The 8,676-nt window shown below is 39.1% G+C and overlaps 1 pseudogene; it reads right to left on the bottom strand.

The window, feature by feature from the left end:
* Window positions 1-371: 371 nt before the first annotated feature.
* LOC124243302 (ubiquitin-40S ribosomal protein S27a-like) lies at window positions 372-1,646 on the bottom strand (annotated as a pseudogene).
* Window positions 1,647-8,676: the final 7,030 nt, after the last annotated feature.

Genomic DNA, 8,676 nt, shown 5'->3' with positions numbered 1-8,676 from the left:
GCCTATAAAATCTTAAGAGCTATCAATCCAGTGCATATGATTTGGAAAAACCTATAAATGTCATAGGTCCCAATTAATATTTGATTTAGACAGCAAATTGGGCTAGACTTTGTTAGAAGGCAGAGTTTGGTAAAATTCCGCAAAGATCCCTAGGCAAAAGGCTTCTTATGTCTCACCTGGTAGATGTACCTTTTCTTCTCAGGAACACAATCTATCCAAAGGGCACAGATTTGGCTAAGGCACAAATTTACTTAACCTTAATCTCAAGAACTAAATTAAAGACAGGATGATTATTATCACTAAGGGTCCCGACAAAGTTGATCAAGGTTCTGAGTGGGTTGTAGTCCTGAGGGACAAGGCTCTTCATCTCCTTAAATACCAAGGCGAGGGCTGGAGGAGAAGGTAACTGTGGACATGCAGGTATCTGGGGTCTCCCCCAAGGCCATCAGAGGCCGTGGTTTGCAGTAGTGAAATATTTTTTCTGATTTGGACGATGCCGAGGATTGAGGTCTTGACTCCTGGCCAAGATTCCTCTTGGACTGGCTGTTGTGAAGATTCAGGGTCAAGGCAGTTGTTAAGCCCTGGTCAGCTGAAAAAGAAATGGGGGAAAAAAGATGGTAGACAGTAGCCTGAAAAGTTAAAGTTCAAGAGAACCTTTTGCTGAACACTCAGGAGGGACTGCGCCTCCTGTCACAGCCTCTCGCTCCTGCTTTAGCACTCCAGCCCTGCCTTGGGGTTGATATGCCCAGGACAATTGAAACAAAGCCCTTTCTCAAGGCAAAAAGAGGATTTCCAAGGTCCCCTCAGGGAGGCAAATTCTATAACAAGAGTCTATGTTCTTTAGAAGTCATACGTGTGTACTTTCCCCTCTACCTACTTCATAAAGAACACTGAACATCACAGAGTTTTTCATTTTCTTAGTACATATTTTTTTAAAGATTTTATTTTTTTCCTTTTTCTCCCCAAAGCCCCCAAGTACATAGTTGTATATTCTTCATTGTGGGTCCTTCTAGTTGTGGCATGTGGGACGCTGCCTCAGCATGGTTTGATGAGCAGTGCCATGTCCGCGCTCAGGACTCGAACCAATGAAATACTGGGCCACCTGCAGCAGAGCGCGTGAACTTAACCACTCGGCCACGGGGCCAGCCCCTTAATTCATATTTTTTATTAAGCCATACATAACTCCTTGTCTTCTGGTTTGTTCAAGCAATAAATCAGACAACATTTGTCATGATAATGTTTGTCAAAGTGGCTGGCCATAAAATCTCCACCAGCACATTCATTTGAAGGGCACTTCCAACAAAAGCAACTGATATTTTCATTCTTGTCCACGTTGTAGAATTTCAGAACAGCCAGCTCAAACTCCTTTCTCTGGGGCTTATCTCCTCGGGAGTAGTATAAGACTTCTTCCTTTTCTTAGCATCCTATAAAGTCTCAACATAAGATGAAGAATGGACTCCTTTGAATGTTGTGGTCAGACAAAATACATCCATCTTCCAGTTACTCACCAGCAAAGATCAGTCTTTGCTGATCATGAGGAATTCATTCATCAACCTGGATCTTGGTCTTTACCTTTTCCAGTGTATTGAGGGTTAAACCTTGAGAATGATGGTCTTCTCTATAAGGATTTTTGCAAAAATCTGCATCCACCTGAGGTTGAGGGAAAGAAAGAGACGAGTTAGCCTGGGGACAGAGCAGAGGGCAATGAGTAGGTCACTGGCTGTAGAGTGGACAGAAATTTATATAAGTTCTTATAAATCATTAAACATTTAAGTCTGAAAGAACAATAGCATTATCTCACCATTCCTGGAGTAGTCATGAATGTAAACACCTTGGCACTAATTTGTATGCTGATGCACATGGGGTTTATGATATGTCTCATTCCTTCTCTCTTTCTTTGTGATTTACAGTCTCTTCAGGGAATAGTCATCCTGTCCTCCTTGGCAGAATGTACATTCTAAATCCTACTGCATGGCTCTCCATTAAGAGCCTGAATCCTCTGACAAAATGCCCTGAACACTGTGCCCCAAAGAGCTTTCTTATTAATTGAGTCTGACTTATAAATAATAGTAATATCTTTACTTCTGGAAAATGATAACAAAAGGAGGGAATTAGTGATAGGAACAAATATCAAGAAATGGGATGTATTAATTTTGGAATTTGGAAATTTTCAAGCAGAAGAACGCTGTTAGATATTTACAGAAACTCCCTCTGCTATGGCAGTTATTGTTTGTTTTAGCTTTTATTCTCAACTCTGGTCTGTCAAAGAAGGAAAATGGGAGAAAATATGAGGAATGCCTCTGAAAGTGATTAGGCTTAGTGGCATCATGGAAAATGCAGTTAGAACTTGATGGGTGGTTCAGGAACATAATACGTATATTTCACTGTCCCAGTTTGTCCTGTCCGTATAATTTGGCAAATTCCTTTAAGTAGAAGCACAAACAAAAAACTCTCTGTTTATTCAAATATTTCCTATGAATATTTTGACTTGAAGGAAAAATGAAAGGTCAACTGGGCCTTTCCAACTAACTTCCAGGTTACGCCTGGGGAGGTTTCAAAATGAACAATATCTTCCCAGGTAGAGTGCTGTGAACCAGAGAATACTTGGACCATATATTCCCTTTCAGAGGAGGGTTTGATAGCCTGGAGACCACAAGCTGCCTCTGAATATCAAAGGCACAGAACTGGCATTGGATTCATTGCCATGACCGTGTCCCCAAAGCTACAATGTCTGTGTTGCAAACAGACCCAACAGGCCACATGCCTCTGCTTGAGAGAGCATGGAGTGGCAGAATGTAGGGTCATTCAAATTCTCTACAGCTAGAAAGGTACTCAGACCACAAATTCAGATAGGAAAATGGAAATGAAAGTAATGCAAACACCAAAATTAACCAAGAGGAAAAAAAACACCCTTTATATTCTTGCAATTTTCCTCCCAGAAAAGTAGATGAAATGTTTCATTTATGTTTTCCTTGATTGCATCAAATGCTGTAGTCATCGATTTACAATCATAATGACATAACTGGGAGCATCCTTCTGCAAACTGGAATGCAATTACATGTCTCCATCAAATCTTGGAGACCATGCCTTGGGACAAAACTAGAAGTACAGAAGCCCAATATAGCTCTCTCTCCACGTTGGGGAGAAATCCAGTTGCGTTCAGTCCCATTTCAGTTTTCAAGTTGCTTCTGAGTACAAATTAAGCTGGCACACAGCTGTGAGGACACATCCTCCAAACACCTGTAATAAGAGCTCCTGTGCTTTAAATGCTTACTGCGTACCAGGCATTGGTAAAGGTTGTACACATATGAACTCACTGAATCCTCATTGCAGCCCTATGAGGTAGATATTACTATTAATCCCATTTACAATTGAAGAAACTGAGGCATATATAGAATAGGAAAATTCCACTAATGTCACACTATTAATTGGCAGAGCCAGGATTCAAACTCAAGCCATTGGACTTCAGGGTCATAGCCATTAAGCACGAGGCTATGTGTCCTCTACCATCCATTGATGCCAAGGTGGCATCTTGCCCAACAGTACTGAAGCTTCAATTGCTGCCAATTGCACATGTTGTTCTCAGGCAAGGGGCCCCCATTTACAATGAACATGAGTTCCCTGGAGTAAGGCTTTTCTGATTTCTTATCTCAGCCAATTCCCTGAGATTCCACTGTGCCAGGTTGGATGGGGTGTGGCAGTAGACTAACAGGCAGAGACAGTTGTAATTTGACTGGGCGTCAAAGCCTCTCCAGTGGAATGGGGCAGTTAGTTACTGCCCAGTTGTTGAGGGCTCATGGTGGGAGTTCTCAGGGGCAGACAAGTACGGATTTCTTGAGGCAGATAGTTGAGGAGGTGGAGAGGTGAAGTCCTGTTCCCAAGGCTGAGAGGATAAGACACCTGTTCAGTTCTCTGCAGCAGGGTCGCTGCATGCTGCAAAAGAAGATGGGCATTTCAGACACTTCTCTGGTAAAGGCAGGCCAGGAGGGGTGATGCCAATGATGCAGCAGGAGGCTCAGTGCTTGGTGCCAGCTACCTTCAGGGTGTGGTGAGGAGACAGCGGGAGTTACCCATGGCTGCAGAGCAAACCAACCAACCCTTAGTGGCTCAAATGGCATTGGTGTACGGATTCTCTTGATCCAGCATGTTCTTCCTATGGTCTGTCTGGCCTCTCTTATGTGGCTGTATTCTGTCATCCAAGCTGCTCCTCCACATGGTGGTCTCAGTGTTCCGATAGAGTGAGTCTCAAAGTTGAGTCCCTGCTGGCATCATATTTGCTGATTTCCTCAAAGCAAGCCGCATGGCTAAGTCCTGGTCAGGGAGGGAGGGGAAGGCCTGACCACGGAGAGGTCCCTGAACCAGCACCATGAATCTTCCATGGGCACTTTCTGAGGAGGACAACAGCACAGAAGGCATTACATGCCCTTGGGCCTGAAGCCCATGTGTTCCAGCCTTGGGACTTGTTGGTCACATCTGTCCTGGGGCTCAAGCGGCCTTCCCTGGGATGACTCAGCTACCGTCAAATATGCTAACACATCAGGCACCGCAGAGCAGCCCCTCTGCTCTCTCTCCTGGTGGGGAAAGAGCTGGCCCACTTTCTCAGCCTCACCCCAGCTGCAGGCCTACTTCACTGTGGTTTCACTGAGTCTCTTTAACCTGGCTTATACAAGGTTATCTTGAATTCTAGTAAATGTTGACATCATACAACAGTACAAGAGAATAAATACATGAAAATTAGGTTTGATTAGATTTGGCAGTTGATTTTCCTGGCAGGATTCTCTGTTTTATACGGCCTGCCTGGCCCTCTGCAGGTGTTTGAGTTGCACCTCCTGCTGGATGATATCTGTATGTGTGAAGGTTTCAGAAAAGGTCCCAGTTCACCTTTGCAGTCCTGACAGTCTGGACCGTTAGGGAAGGGCAATGAGCAGGAACAATGCCCTGCTCATCCTCCGTTCCATGGGCTCAGACAGAGGTCTTTCAAGCAGACACCTTCCAAGTGTCCCCTTTCCTTCTGGGGTGCCAAAGCCATCAGGATTGCACATTGTCTTTGTCTTGATCATATCTGAGTCTCTGGAGGTCTGACTGGCAGTTTTTCTCACTGACAGCACATGTTCTTCCATTCAATTAGTCAATTCATTATATGCTTGTCAAAAAATTCTCAAATATCTGAAATATACATGATCACAATATATTAAACCTTATAGAATTTATAGGTATTCTAACACAATATATTTTTTTTCTCATCAGTCTTACCAAGCACTTTATACTTGCAAACTGCACAACAAAGATATATCTAAGTGTTATAAGAGGGAAATGCAATCAGTTATATGATCCAACAGACTATACAATGAAAAACTTGCTGAGCACACACACGCTATATAAATATATACAAATATATGTGTGTATATATATATTCATGGATACAGTCATGTCTCACTTAATGACGAGATTATGTTCTAAGAACTGCTTCCTTGGGCAATTCCATAGTTGTGCGAACGACCTGGAGTGTACTTACACACACCTAGATGGTATAGCCTACTATACACCTAGTCTTTGGTAGTACGAATCTTAAGGGACCACCATAGTATTTGTGGTCCTTCAGTGACCAAAACGTCCTTATGCAGTGCATGACTGTGTACGTTATATATAGTAAGTATGTATATATATATATATATATTATTTTCTCTTACTGAGATCTCAGTGATTTTTCTTCTCTGGAAATAATGGGAACACAGACTAACTTAATTTAAAATATTAAAAGGAAAGAAAGAAAGTATTCTCAAGAACAATATTTTATTTACAAATATGCGTCTTAATGTTCAAGGAAATCATGAATGTTCTCATTAACTGATTTGAGCAACAGCAAAGTGCAGAGAGTAACATTTCAAGCCCTGCTCCTCCCTCACTAGCCCCACTACACCATTTTTCTACACTAAGTTGGCATACCTTTTACATTGGACAGATAGAATCCCCTTCTTAGGCCAGTTCATATACATTTTTATTTTATATCTGTTATTTATTTCTTTTATTTATAATTAACAAATGTGTTAATAAATACTTACAGTGAAAATATTTTCTTGAGAGCACATTTTCCTCATTTCATAATAGTTTCATGAGAGTTAATTTCTTCCTCTTGTAAAAAGCTGCCAAATATTGTGCACTTGAGCACACATCTACAGTGGCCAGCTGTATTCATACCTTCTTTTTTCACTTCTTCATATTTCATATCTATGGATTTAGATTCACAGATATGAAATTATTTGTTCAAAGGATTTGTACACTTTAAACTTCGATACATACAAATGATTTTACCATTCTCTGTTCCCCAAAACACTGGATTATTTTCTGAATCTACTACTCAGCATTGTTTTAAGTCAGCAAGTAGTTTAAGGGGAAAAGCAACGCCAAGTTGGGATTGCTTCTCTGAGTTTCTCTTGCCTCTCAGATTGCTACCCTGCAAAACTCTGAGGCCATGGTAGTTCTGTGATCCTTTCAAAAATATTTATTTTTAAGATATTTGGTCCAGATATACGGTATATTTGCTGTCAGTAGAAGGTTGATACAAAGCAACCAATCAATCAGCCTTTGCTGGAGGCAGACATTTTATACAATTTGTAAGCAGATAGATAGTGAAAAGATATATACCCATGGCTCACATTGATTATATAGGGCTGTGGGAGGGAAAGAGGGAAATTATAGATGGAGAAAGTAGAGAAATACACGTAATATAATATAAAGTGAAAATGTATAACACCACATCCTATCTCCAATTTTTCCCATTTATAAATGTAATATGTACCTCTATATTAATGGAAAAAATGATGTGAATAAAATTAAAATATTTAAGATAAGTTTATTATAGTAATTGTTGTAGATTATGGGTATATTTTCTCTAAAATATTTGATAGTTTAATAGAGTGTCTAAAATAAATGAACCAAAATAGAGATGTTTTACTTCTTCTCCATTTTGCAATGGAGTAGTTAGCTAGAGAAAAGCACTTTCACAGATATAATAGGGAAAGCCTGATAAAATAGAGACATCATGAGTTTGAAGCCAGTGGAGAGCAGCAGAGGGAACAGCTAATTCTCTAGAGAGGGAGAGGCTCCGCGAGATGAAAGGACTTGTGGGTGAAGAGATTTGGTATACACAGCAGGCTGGAGGGCCAAGCATATGGAATATCCCTTTCAGAATATTTGTTGACTTCTGGGACTGCATGGCATAGAGGGATTAAAAACCTCAGCAGAAAGTTACTGAAAACAATAGTTCAGTAGAAAAACTCTTAGCAAACTAGATCAGAAGGTAATTTCTTTAATCTGATGAAGAGACTACACAGTAAACTCAGTGCAAACATCATGGTTCATGTGAAATTGGAGAAAGCTATCTCTGTGACTATAAATAACAACACTTGGACACTCCTTGATGTCACTGTATCCTACAGTGCTCTGGGGGGCTCAGCCAGCACAATAAGGAGGGGAAAGAGGGAAAAGCATAAAGAGGATACAAGAAGAAACAAAATAATAATTATTCAGATGACATGATTATGCATGAAGGAAATCCAAAAAATCCTACATATTGATAAACATAAAACTGTAGCAGGAGAAGTTCAGTACAACATCAATTTGGCAAAATAATTTAATTCTATTTATCAGCAACAAATAGAAAATAAAATGTATAAAATATCGTTTAGCATATTTTATAGAAAGATCAACTACCTAGGAATAAATCTAAAGAAAATATATACAAAGTCTAATCACTGAAAAATACAAAATATATAAGGAAATTAAAAATAAATAAATAAATGATGGATATACCACATTCAAGATTTGGTAGATTTCATATTATAAAGATATCAATTCTGCCCAAAATAACCTATAGATACAATGTAATTCCAACAAACATCCCGTAGGTGTTTTTTTAAATCCAAAAATCTTAAAATTTTTTTTGAAAATCAAAACTGAAAAAAAATATCTAAAGCATCTTGTAAAAAAGATAAAGCAGAATAAGAAGGAGAGAAGGAGAATGAGCAGGGGAAAGAAAGTGGAGGAACAGGCGATACAGAAAGAGAAGAACAGAGATGGGGGAGGATTCATACAACCAGATATGAAATCTTAGGAAGCTATAGTTATTAAAAAAAGTGTACTTTTGATGCAAGACCCACAAATTCATGAATAGACACAATAGAATCCAGAAACAGACCCAAACACATACAGTCACCTGATGACAGCAATACCATTGAAGTATCATTTGAGAAAAGATAATCTTTTCTGTAAGCTGTGTTGGGATAATTGGATATTCAGTAAAATAAAAGGGCTTTTAACCCCTACCTCACACCACATATAAAAATTGATTTCAGAAGAGTGGATATCTACATCTCAAATGAAAAAATAATAAAATTTTTGTAAGAAGACATAGTAAAATATGTTTATGCCCTAAATGTAGGCAAAGATCATTTAAACAGTTTACAAAAAGCACTGCTATAGTCTAAATGTTTGTGTCTTCCCAAAATTCGTATCAGGGAATACATATATGTGTGTGTGTGTGTATATTATATATATATATAATTTATATATAAAATTATATATATAATTTTATAATATACATAACATCTCACATAGATTATAATCTTAAATACCAAAATAACTCATCCAGGTAGATTCTACTTTTATTTTACAAAA

The sequence above is a fragment of the Equus quagga genome, chromosome 8, assembly GCF_021613505.1.
Source record: "Equus quagga isolate Etosha38 chromosome 8, UCLA_HA_Equagga_1.0, whole genome shotgun sequence".
Classification (NCBI taxonomy): domain Eukaryota; kingdom Metazoa; phylum Chordata; class Mammalia; order Perissodactyla; family Equidae; genus Equus; species Equus quagga.
This window is presented reverse-complemented; position numbering and strand designations above follow the sequence as displayed.